General features: G+C 42.2%; 2 protein-coding genes across 2 annotated transcripts in view; both read left to right on the plus strand.

Moving 5' to 3' along the window:
• The window catches only part of LOC141911644 (voltage-gated inwardly rectifying potassium channel KCNH6-like), a 76,903-nt gene that overhangs the window by 19,616 nt on the left and 43,884 nt on the right, over positions 1-13,403 (plus strand). The gene's annotated exons all lie outside the window — the stretch shown is intronic.
• The window catches only part of LOC141911667 (biogenesis of lysosome-related organelles complex 1 subunit 1-like), an 83,573-nt gene continuing 82,372 nt past the window's right edge, over positions 12,203-13,403 (plus strand). The window contains exon 1 of the mRNA XM_074802662.1: positions 12,203-12,206. The gene's annotated coding sequence lies outside the window, so the exon portion shown is untranslated. The remainder of the gene's footprint in view (positions 12,207-13,403) is intronic.

The following is a 13,403-nucleotide window of genomic DNA, read 5'->3' on the forward strand; positions in this document are numbered from 1 at the left end:
TTGCTGTTTATTTCCATGTATTACAAGTTAGTGTTATTTTGTAGTAAGTTGAGGCTTTCATCTAAAGTGGGCCACCAAAATCGTGTCCTTTTGGCCCCCAGAAATTCATCCAAACTTACTTGGATTTGAAGTGAGCGCTCAGATGTGTCATGTTCAAACTCGAAATACTCGAGAAATTGAAATAGGAGGATGTTGATTTCTGTTTGGTATTTCGAGGAGTTAGGTGTGTAGTTTATCATAAGCTATTGGGTTCAAATCCCACTATAACCGTTTTTGTTCAGCATACGAAAAAAGTGCCGGGCGGATTCGGGAGGCTTGAGGAGTAATAGGCAGGGCGGATACGGGCGGCTTGAGGAGCAATAGGCAGGGGGGATACGGGCGGCTTGAGTGCTAATGGGTTAAATCATCATGCATACATTCGGAGCTTTCCATCGTGATATTATATGGAAACTTGAGGACATTTCTGCGAGTTTTTTCATCATTAATGAAGTGTTTGTTTTTCTGGTTCTGCATAATTTCCTCGAAAGTCGATCCCATTAGGTAGATTATTTCATGACGACGCGCTGTTAGCGTTCGCTGCGCTACTCCGGCTGCGAAATTGCATTGCTATTCAAACGCTCAAGGCCACAACACGAGCACGTGTTTAAATATTCCGAATTGCAAATTAGATTGTCGTCTCTTTTTTGCTGTTGCGGGAACTTGAGTTTCAGCGCGCGTTTATTGACGGCGGAGAAAAACCTGGCGGAACGGAGTTTAATTGAACTCATTCAATTCACTTCGATTCTAGCAGTGAAAACTGTGATAAATCTAGTCTAGGTTTGTGTGACGAGAAGCGCGTCTACAAGAACAGCGGTTTGTGCCGTGATGTCATCAGATTCAACTCCTCGCGAATTTCGTGAAGAAATTTAAGCTCGAAACTGTTAAGTCGTTGTTCATTGTTGACTTTATTAATTCCCGAAAGTGCTCGAGATGGTATGAAAATCTTATATATAAGTATAGTGAGTTTACGGTGCGGTGTATCATTACTAATGTTTCTTTATGGTTGACAGGTGCTGCCATCTTTCAATAGAGATAAAAACTAATTATATCAATTACATCAATACACCATGATGCGACGTACTAGCAATGTCATCACCGATTAATACACCGCACTGAAAGGGTGTTAACTTTCTCCTGAAACCGAACCCAGTTTGTGTATCTCAATATTTCATATACAGCTGACTGATCATCACTGTAGTCGATAGTATCGGGGTGAGGATCGCCGAGTGATGGATCGATTATCATGGATTATCATGGATTATCATGGATTATCGGTTTGCTTTTACGAGAATTAACACCAGCTCGTCGTCGTCGTCGTTCGGTGCCGATGAAATCGACCGTTCGTTTAAACGATAATTAGCGATGATGAATTACTGACCGAGTGGACGTCTGGACGGACTGACGGCCGGCGAGGTGGGAAACGGCTGAATCGCATGACGTTCACCGATCTCCTGAATCTGACAAGTCGACAGATTGTCTAATTGAAAACTATTATATCTTGCGCCGTGATCGCTCGGTGCCGTTAGAGTCGGGAATTGATTCTTGAAATTGGCTTCGTTCGAACATCATTGACACGTTGCCTAAACGCACCTGCGTATAGCTCTCTTCAAAATAGAAATCTTCACCGTTAATCAGCCGTTTTAGATCGTCCACACTTCACATGTGTCCAGTGCTTCATCTGAGACATTTCTAATTGAAAATGAACTACAAACACCGGACATTAGACATTATATCAGCACACTTTCAAAAACTGATCGTCCACACTTCACATGTGTTCTGTGCTTCACCTGAGACATCATTGATTGATAAAACACCAGGCATCGGACATTTTCAATTCGTGACCTTTCTATAAATGTATTTCTGCTATATTCCCTATCACACGAGGGGGTGTCGATATCTCCATTCTGTCATGCAGTGAAGGAAATGACATTTTTTCTGATACGGCGTTTTCCCTTACCTTTTGTTAATAAAATGATACCTTGTTACAGAATGTAGCATGCGAAATGAGAATCAAGGTAGCTGCCATTCTAATATATATATATATATATATATATATATATATATATATATATATATATATATATATATATATATGCGTGTAGCTGTGGCTGATATTCGGCGGGAGGGGTAAGTGACATTTTTCCCGATATCTCTAGCCGCTCGCTGGTGAGAGTTTTAATCAAAGCGACAGACGGACTGACTTCTATTACAGGTATTACATATAAATCGTCGAGTGGTTGTTTCTCGAGTTTATCTTCTGCTTGCGCCGGAGGTTTTTTTTTTGGCGCGCGCCTCACTCTCTTGCAGCGCTCTTGAGCTGGTGTGGGATGTGAAACACGTGGCGCTGACGAATTCATCATATTTCACTGTTTTCATATTCACCCTTATCTGCCGAATCTTTGGAACAACGAACTACAACAACCGCCACGTAAAGACTAGTTTTCTACAGTCTTTACTTTAGCTTTATCCGGCTGGTGCATGCGGGAAACAGCTTATATGGAAACGCCAAAAAACTGACCCCTAAACCGTGGCTAGGAATGTAAGTTTTTGCAAATTCTCTGTTGGAAACCGCTGGGGGAAATGCTTGCTGCAAGCAGTTTCCTGCTCTGCGCTTAAAAATGCTCGCGAAAATGGTCAAAACTGCCGTGAAGAGGTTTCCAGGTATCGGTAGCGATAAGCAGGTTTTTTGTCCCTGCAGCGGGTAACCACTTGCTGGATGGAAGCCTGTCAGAAAAACTCTTCTAAAAACCGGGCAGCCTTAAAGATAGATAAAAGCAGAAATTCGAGTTGAATTATTTCACCCAGATGAGAGTAAACTGGATCACTGACAGATTATCTACACCTGATAAAACCTGATATAAAATAACGCATGAAAAAATGTGGAAACAATGCGTAAACATTTCTCTCCCTCTACCCATTCTCCAAATCTTACCCGTTCCCCTTGACTACCCATTCCCTCCCTATTGCCCTCCCCTTTCTCATTCTCTCCGCGTAGAATGTCTCTTACCGTCAGGGACGGGATTCAGAATGCTACAGAAGCCCGTTGATGACATGCGAGATGATTTTTTCATGATATCAACTTATTATCTTGAAATTCGAGTTATTGTGTCAAAAAATGAGTTTGAGTTATCGTATCAAAATTTTACATAATTTAATGTAAAATTCAATATAATAACTTGAAATCATTAAAATGTTTGTGGTATATATTACCAATCAGCTTCTGTAGAAAACTGATATGAGACAATCTAGAAAAATACAGCAATGGCAAGTGAGGAGGTTCACCGAGTACATGAAGTGGACAGCAGATGAACAGATGGAGAACTGACACATAGTTGATAGCCGAGGATGAGGAGGACATATGCTGGTCATTGGTTGATAGAATCTGAGTTTATATCTAACAAGATTACTCTACTCACCAGTTCATCAGAGTTATATGTTTAAAGGTCGCTCGCTCGGGTCATTCGTTGATGAAATCCGGAGTTTACCGAGTGCTATCCGGTTCAGAAGCGGCGTTTAAGAAGCCGAAGATTCTATACCATCGAGTTACGAATAGTTTCAGCTCGTTTTGATTTAGGAACCTATTTGAAAAACTTGTAACTTACAGTGCGCGTACACTGTAGCGCGGTGTATTATCAAGGACAGACTTTGCTAGTACATCGCATCGCGGTGTAGGCCTATTGATGTAATCAGTAATGTATTGAGTGTGCGGGTTCTGGTGGCTTAGCTCCGGTCCCATTCCGAATGAATTTTTGGTCTTTTCAAAATTTTCTTTGCCAAAATACTTTTTTCTGACTTTTTTGGAAGGCACATTCGAAATTTGAAGATGGCGGACCAGTTCACCCGGTCCACCCCCCTCAATCCGCCCTCGAGTTCATTTCTCTATTCTTCTCTCACACATTTCCCTATTTCCCACCATTACTTTGCCCCACTCTCCCACGCCACCCACTGCTCCTCTCTCCCGTCATCTGCTACGTCTATCCACTATATCTGGCTCTCTGCCACCTCAGGCTCAGACATCCGTAAATCATTTTCTCAGTATAGCAATGTTTAGCATATACTAGTTATAGTAGTACTACGAGACCCATTAATAACACATCGTTTATATAAGCAAGAAATTGAAAGTTTTTCGACCTTGTCAAGTGTATAAACCAGCAACAGATCCCGAATTGAGACCCTTCAGTTTGGTTTGGGAATTTATAGCCTATCCGCCGTCTCTCCCAGCAACATATCCCGAATTGAGACCCTTCAGTTTGGTTTGGGAATTAATAGCCTATCCGCCGTCTCTCCCTGCGATTAAAGCAATTGACTATCAATAGTATTATGCAACGTAACGGGTTTAAGTTCAAAATTAGTCCAAAATTAAGTTGATTTTGATTTTCGAGACCGGTTCTTATAGCATTCACCCGTAGTAGAGCTATATTCTAGTAGAACCTGATTTTAGGACAGCGCGGACCTTCGAGGCATAGAATACATATGAAAATATCGTTTGCACATGTTTTGTTATAACAATGCTAGAGCGGGTGGAGATATAACTGATCATCAGTATTCCTCTAGAGAGTAAGAGTTAATAATAACTATCTGTGCTGTACATGTATCAAGCCCTGATATTGATGTATGTTGTATATCAGAGAATATTTACATGTTGCAAAATGTGTAATATCGGATAGACTGAAACGGACAAAGAGATAGACTGAGACAGACAGACTGAGGAGACAGCAGGACAGACTGAGACAGATAGGCTAAGACAGGCAGTGGGATAGACTGAGAAAGACAGCGGGATAGACTGAGACAGACAGACTGAGGAGACACCGGGATAGACTGAGACAGACGGACTGAGGAGACAGCGGGACAGACTGAGACAGATAGGCTAAGACAGGCAGTGGGATAGACTGAGAAAGACAGCGGGATAGACTGAGACAGACAGACTGAGGAGACACCGGGATAGACTGAGACAGACGGACTGAGGAGACACCGGGATAGACTGAGACAGACGGACTGAGGAGACAGCGGGACAGACTGAGACAGATAGGCTAATACAGGCAGTGGGATAGACTGAGAAAGACACCGGGATAGACTGAGACAGACGGACTGAGACGGACAGCGGGACAGACTGAGACAGACGTATGAGACAGGGAGACAGGGAGACAGGAGGACTAGTTTTTATATGAAGTGTGGACGATCAGTTTTTGCGAGTTTAAATGTTTTTAATATCTGGTGTTTGAAGTTCATTTTCTATAAAAAGAATGTCTCAGATGAAATCCCAACACATGCGAAATGTTTACGATAGAAAAATAGAAGAATAGTGAAAGGTCTCGTAATATATATCTGAGTTGTTTGGGTTCACGGGGCTTTCAAGGAAAATGGTAACATTTCTTCACTGATTCATTTTATTGAGTTAACTGTAGATTGATACCCGTGATATCACTGACCTCAGTAATAACACGTGTATGTACACTATCGCGCAGTACAGAGTTTACTGTTTAATCGATGCAAAATACATGATGTTATTCATCGCGAGTGTAGAATCTACGGATCAATACCGAATCAATACCTGCTGCTTAGAAACCGAACGTCTATATCTTTAGTTATTTCCTTGTGGGTGTATTAACTCTTTCCTGCCACATACGGTAGATCCGTAAAGTAAACCGTAGTATGCCGTAGGATCGCAATTAGAAGTTGAAATGCTTGAATTGATATTCAACGCCCCCTGGTGAATTAACGCAATAATCAATAAGTTTAAAACTCATTGCAATCATAGGGTTTGCCATGAGCAATGATTTCGTAAATGATTGTGGTATGCCTAGGTACAAATGTGTTCATTATTGTTCTGATATTTTTTTAAATATGCCACCATCCCTGGATAAAAATGAAATTGATGCGAATAAACTCAGGAGGTAGCCCCAGGGTGGCAAATTTTATGAGACAGACTCAGTCCCACCGGTTACATGTACCTGACTGTATGCAAACTAGCTGTCATTAATATAACTATCTACTTTACTGGATCTCTCACCTCACAATGTAACACAACTATAGCATCCATATATCAGACCCAAGTTCCACAGTTGTGTGGGTTTAATTTGACTGTGGATCCAGTTCCACAGTTGTGTGGGTTTAATTCAACTCTGGATCCAGTTCCACAGTTGTGTGGGTTTCATTTGACTGTGTACCCAGTTCCACAGTTGTGTGGGTTTAATTTGACTGTTTACCCAGTTCCACAGTTGTGTGGGTTTAATTTGACTGTGTACCCAGTTCCACAGTTGTGTGGGTTTAATTTGACTGTTTACCCAGTTCCACAGTTGTGTGAGTTTAATTTGACAGTGTATCCAGTATCTACTCAGGATATGGTGCGATGTATTATAAAACAGCTACAGTTCGTTCATTCGTCGCGTGCGAAATTCGAAAACTGAAATGAAAAAACGTGCAAAAAATATCGCATGACACGTTTTCGTGTCGCGCGAGCTGTAGTGTGGATAACTGTGGATCAATAGTCAATGCGCACTCCACCCGGTTCCATATAGGTAAACACTGAATTAATCTATATGATAATAATAGTTTCTATTAGGTGTATCTGGGGGTATCGAAATACAGTTCGGACCTGTTTGACTTAGTTTCATCTTCCAATCAATGATATGGAAATTGATATTAATAATGGAACTGGTGATTGTTGCCTTGAGACATTTTTAATTGAAAATGAACTACAAACACCAGATATTAGACATTAGTATCAACGCACTTTCATAAACTGATCGTCCACACTTCACATGTGTTCAGTGCTTCACCTGAGACATTTTTAAATTGAAAATGAACTACAAACACCAGATATTAGACATTTTGTCAGCAAACTATCAAAAACTGATCGTCCACACTTCACATAGGTTCTGAACCATACCTGAGACAGTTGGATTGAAAATGAACTACAAACACCAGATATTAGACATTTTATCAGCGCACTTTCAAAAACTGATCGTCCACACTTCACATGTGTTCAGAACTTCAATTTTTGATTGAAAATGAACTACAAACACAAGACATTAGATATTTTATAAGCGCACATTCGAAAACTGTATCAGAATGTATCCAGTTTGCCGAAATCAGTCCCTAGCACTTAAAACCTATCAAGAGAACTGCTGTTCAAGGCATGTAGCATTTTTCTCATAAGCTTTGCCGACGGGGAACACAGTAATCCTGATAAGTCGTTTTGCCGAGCGTGTGTGTATTATGATAGCGACGTCCTCTTCTCAGTGTCAACAAAATCTGTGCCTTAATCATCTTAGAGAGTGTTTACCGTGGAGGTTCTGAAAAAGAATCCCTTCCTCGCTTCGAGTCAATCTAAACATTCAGCTGTTTTCCCATTTCAGATTGGTCTATTGCTCTATGTACTTTGTATACAGCCAATCGATGCCAGTTTTACATATGAAATCATTTTTCATTGGCTAATTCATTAGAATATCTGATAATGGACCAATCAGAGTCGGTTACTTAAAGGACATTGTTTTCATTGGTCGGTTTGCTGAAAATTTGCATCTTTATTGACCAATCAGAGTGGCTGAACAAAATGTCAGTTTTCATTGGTTGATTTGATTATGAAGTCAGTTTTTTTTATATTCAATTTGAAAGCCTAAAATCCCAGTTTAAATTTCATTAAAAATTAACTCATATTTTCCTTATCGAAAAATCGCAGACTTGATCAGATCTTAGTCGACCTGAGTTTGGCTTAAGGGTAGAAAATCTTATAAGTGTATATTTCAAACAAACTGGTAGATAATTTCATGTGTCTGCTGTGAGATGATGATGTATCTGACCACACCCCGATGTTGTGCGGCTCATTAGTTTTGATTTGTGTTCGGTGTCTATCGGAATATCGACTATAGCTAGATCTATATCAGAGAAAACTGATCAGTATAACCTGAGTATAACCTTCTACTCTTCTTTAAAACTTGTAAGACTTTGACATTTCTTCTGTCTGCGTGGATTACAACCTGAGGATGATAGCAAAACTTTGTCGCAGTGCAAAAACTCTGTCCTAGTAGACACATCCTCCCTCACAGGGATTTGACCCTGATGACATCATGAGACTCTGTCACAGTACAAACCCCTGTCCTAGTAGACACATCCTCCCTCACAGGGATTTGAACCTGATGACATCGTGAGACTCTGTCACAGTAAAAACCCCTGTCCTAGTAGACACATCCTCCCTCACAGGGATTTGAACCTGATGACATCGTGAGACTCTGTCACAGTACAAACCCCTGTCCTAGTAGACACATCCTCCCTTACAGGGATTTGAACCTGATGGCATCATGAGACTCTGTCACAGTACAAACCCCTGTCCTAGTAGACACATCCTCCCTCACAGGGATTTGAACCTGATGACATTATTTGAACCTGACGAGCCTCAGTCAAACATGTTGGCATTGCTGAACTCCTTCACAGCGGTTCAAACTCTATTTTTGTTCAGTGCTTTTTCAGCAGTCGGTATTTCTTCTATGTCATTGAGTCTATCAAGTGTATTACGATTGATTTGTACCTGAAAATTATAGAATTTTTTTTGCGTCTAGGTCAAATTAGTTTTTTTGTTGTTGTATGTATGAAATCGTACCTCAGGTGTTAATATTAGTTTACTGCTGCTGCTGCTGCTTACGTTGACTGTGAATAGTAGACAATTATATGAATGCCGTCTGCCGAGCGTGAGTGACGTCACATCGTCATCGCCGCGGTGATAGATCGTATTGATTTTTTTCTCCGCACGGATGAGAACTGATGACATCACTAACTAATCATTTACATACACTCATACCCGACCCCCGGTGCTGACTGAACCCGACCCCCGGTGCTGACTGAACCCGACCCCCGGTGCTGACTGACTGCGGTCTATACCGGTAATTGATGGCTTTCCGGTATTCCATTCATCCACTATTGATCTCGACTCGGACTGACTCTCACTTGGCAGACGGACCCTGCACATCTACTTCAGTTCTATCACGTGATTACGTGAATTGGAAATCATAGAAATCTAAAGTCTACTCGACTCAACTGTGGAATTCGTAGTCAACTCTCTCTCTCACTCAGTCAATCAGTCTCTACATTTTCCATCCCCTATATGACTCCCTCTCCCTCTCCCACTGCCTCTGCCTCTGCCTCTCCCTCTCCTCTCCCTCTCCCTCTTCCTCTCTTTTTTCCTATCTATCCAACCACTCCCTCTCCCTCCCTCTGCCACTGCCTCTCCCTATCCCTCTCCCAATGCCTCTCCCACTGCTACTCCCTCTGCCTCTGCCTCTGCCTCTCCCTCCCACTGACTCTCCCTCTGCCTCTGCCTCTGCGTATCCCTCTCCCTCCCACTGCCTCTCCCTCTCCCTCTCACTTTTCCTATCTATCCAACCACTCCCTCTCACCCAGTCTCTAACCAGTAGACAACGGAAATTCATCAGAATCGAGACGGAATGAACGCGAATTGATTGAGTACTATACGTCAATTGTCGAAGTGGTCTCGTACAGACCCGGGTCAGCACTCTCCGTCTTAGAATATCAGCTCTTGCAATTTACATTGAAGTAGGTTCAGTTGTCGAGTTCATGTTTACAGACGTGTCATCGGATCATACACTCGAGAGCAGGACGATGAATCTATGGTCATTGTCGAGATTTCTCAACATATATTCAATTACGTATATCGTCGTTCTGAATCTCGGCAATGATTCGAGAGGCTTAGTTTTCTATCGCACGTCATTACGCTGAAAGTTAACAACCTTAAAGCTTTTCAGGCGTGTTTTCAATGCATGGTGCAAGAAAATCCGTTCGTTATTTGTGGCATGGAATCTCAGTGGAACTTCATTATAGAATCCCAGGCACCAGAAAATCTGTTCACTAGAACCGACAGTTCTATATATGGTGGAACCTCGTTATAACGAACTTCAGGGCACCAGAAGTCTATAGGTCTGTATGGGTCTATGAACTATGAATCACGTGGAGCTTAAGACTGGTCTTATTTTGTATAATCGGCCGGCTTTAGAACGAAGGCAGTCTTAACCCTTTTTAAGTATCTCTACACCGCATGGTGGTGTATAAGTCGATGATGGACGTTGCTAGTACACCGCACCACGGTGTATTGATGTAATTAGTAATTTGTTATTATCTCTATTGAAAGATGGCAGCACCCATCAATCATTGATGTACCCATTATTCATCGCACTGCGGAAGAATTTTCGCAGAATTTTCAAATCATTTCTGGCACCTTGGGATATTAATTAGTCTGCAATGAAAGGGTTAAATCTAAGCCTTGTCCGAGCAACGGTCTTGAGTTTCAGGTCCAAAAGTGTTTCAGATCCTTAAACTGGTCTACTTGGTTCGATCGGCTATAGAAATACGATGATCTTCAGACAAACAGCCGCGTAACCGGTTCCCTCGTTTATATAACAGAAATCATGAAGTCATCCATTGTTGAGGCAGTCCGTCCGACGACGGTAAAAATTCACAGCAGAAAAATCAACACGGAAAACTTCATGCTATTACATGTGATGATTGGGCGAGGTCTTCGGGGAAATCACTATTATGCGTAAACGTTATAAACCGAGTCCCCGAAAATCATGACGGTGAATATCGGATGAATTTGTCGTGTTAATTCCGTTCAACAGTCGGCTTATTACAAATTGAATCGTTTATCAAAGGTTTAAGACTTGTAGATACGTACGTATTTAACTGTATCGGTATCGGTATTGGTATCGGTATCGGTATTGGTATGCTCTGCACGAAATTAATTACCGGGTAATACGTTAAAGTGATAATTTCATATCCGGACTATAGCCGTGATCACACGGACTAATGACATGAGCAGGACTATAGCCGTGATCACACGGACTAAAGGCAGGATCAGGACTATAGCCGTGATCACTCGGACTAATGACATGATCAGGACTATAGCCGTGATCACACGGACTAAAGGCAGGATCAGGACTATAGCCGTGATCACACGGACTAAAGGCAGGATCAGGACTATAGCCGTGATCACTCGGACTAATGACATGATCAGGACTATAGCCATGATCACACGGACTAAAGGCAGGATCAGGACTATAGCCGTGATCACTCGGACTAATGACATGATCAGGACTATAGCCGTGATCACACGGACTAAAGGCAGGATCAGGACTATAGCCGTGATCACACGAACTAAAGGCAGGATCAGGACTATAGCCGTGATCACTCGGACTAATGACATGATCAGGACTATAGCCGTGATCACACGGACTAAAGGCAGGATCAGCACTATAGCCGTGATCGCACTATAGCCGTGATCACATGGACTAAAGGCAGGATCAGGATTACAGCCGCCAGATTTCTGTTCAATTGAACCCCTGCGCAGCGGGAATGACGTGTTAACGCGTTCATTTGACCGACTGTTCCTGAAATATGGCCGCCTTTATTAATCATCAACCCATGGTATCAGTAGTTTGGATGACGTCATCTGGGACTTTGCGTGGGTAGTCATATTTTCAGTAGAGCATTTCACTTAATGTCATCTATTTACACGGAGATTGCCGCTTACAAGAGCTATGTATGTAGGGTTGCTGCATGAATGTTGACTTGAGTAGTGTACTTTTCTAATGACATATATCGCATACTAGGTATCAACGTATGAACACATTTCGTGACGATTTTTCGCATGAAATCATAGTTCGTATCTGAAATAACGTTCGCGTTCTATTTCGGAAGCAACAACAGCAGGTGACGATAGATCGCCATAAATAACGGCAGCGCCTTGACACGAAGTCACCATCCGTGCCTTCATCATCGCGCTGCGTTCACGATGATTGATGACATCTGACTGCTGCCCCGGGCTGGATGCTGCTGATGCTGCTGCTGCTGCTGCTGATGCTTCCCGCCAAATGATGACAAGATTTCGGTAAAACCAGTCACGTATACACGCGTAGTCGTCATGGAGACGGAATAACTCCGGAAAGCTTTTGTAAACACGAAAAAACGTGTTAATATAATCAGGCAGTGGCGCGGTGCAGTTCGGTCGCCGGGCAAGATGACTCCGCAGTCGACTCAAAGACTTCTCTTCACAATGACCGTAGATCCCACTCTCGAGCTTACCTTCAAATATATGTATTGCAGGACTGAATCTAAAAATTGGTCTTTTAATATTTGTAAAGGCTAGGGTTATATAAGCATGTTTCAGGTTGCTTTTTTGCCCTCAACCCGTTGAGTACCTGTTAGCCCCTCAACCCGCTGAGTACCTGTTAGCCCCTCAACCCGCTGAGTACCTGATAGCCCCTCAACCCGCTGAGTACCTGTTAGGGCATTAATAGCAGGCCAGACGATGACGAACCAGGTCCGTGCGAGTTAAGCTCGGGTCAAAATATTCCACGAGTGACTCACTTCGCATGGGCTGAATATAAGTCAGGTTTTAGGGTTTCTCCGTGTGATCGCGGCTTAGGTGTAACTTAATCTTTAATTCCCTGCTGTTCATTACTCGAGTTAATTGTCTCCGCGTGACCTACGCATAAAACTCGTGTTTATTAAACATTCTTCGGCGTGCGATGTGTTAATGCGATGTGTTAATTTCGTATCGTCAGTATCCGAGCGTGCGACTGTCGCTGAACCTATAAAACGACTTTAGATGTGGAAATCCAGCTGAATTTCGATTTATCTACCGTAGACATGAGGCGTTGTTTCGCTGAATGGTTTATCGTTCATTCAATAATCTCCGTGGAGGGTTCAAACTGTTTAAATCTCCATAAAACAATGAATAGGTTAGTTTCTATATGACGATGCAGCTGTGTGTACACTGTTATCTTAGGCTATACGCTACTTATAGGTGTTTTTTTTTTTTTAGAAAAAATGGAAGCAGAAAACAAGAAAATAAAACAAAACTTTTTATTACAGGTCGTTTGGGTTTGAATTGATTCTGAACCCAGTTTCACAGTTGTATGGTTTAATCATGGACTCTTGAGTTCATGGTGTAATTTGACTGTTTACCCAGTTCCACAGTTGTGTGCGTTTAATTTGACTCTGGATCCAGTTCCACAGTTGTGTGGGTTTAATTTGACTCTGGATCCAGTTCCACAGTTGTGTGGGTTTAATTTGACTCCGAACCCGGTTCCACCGTTGTGTGGGTTTAATTTGACTCTGGATCCAGTTCCACAGTTGTGTGCGTTTAATTTGACTCTGAACCCAGTTCCACAGTTGTGTGGGTTTAATTTGACTCTGGATCCAGTTCCACAGTTGTGTGGGTTTAATTTGACTCCGAACCCAGTTCCACAGTTGTGTGGGTTTAATTTGACTCTGGATCCAGTTCCACAGTTGTGTGGGTTTAATTTGACTCCGAACCCAGTTCCACAGTTGTGTGGGTTTAATTTGACTCTGGA

Source organism: Tubulanus polymorphus, chromosome 10 (genome assembly GCF_964204645.1).
Source record: "Tubulanus polymorphus chromosome 10, tnTubPoly1.2, whole genome shotgun sequence".
NCBI lineage: Eukaryota > Metazoa > Nemertea > Palaeonemertea > Tubulaniformes > Tubulanidae > Tubulanus > Tubulanus polymorphus.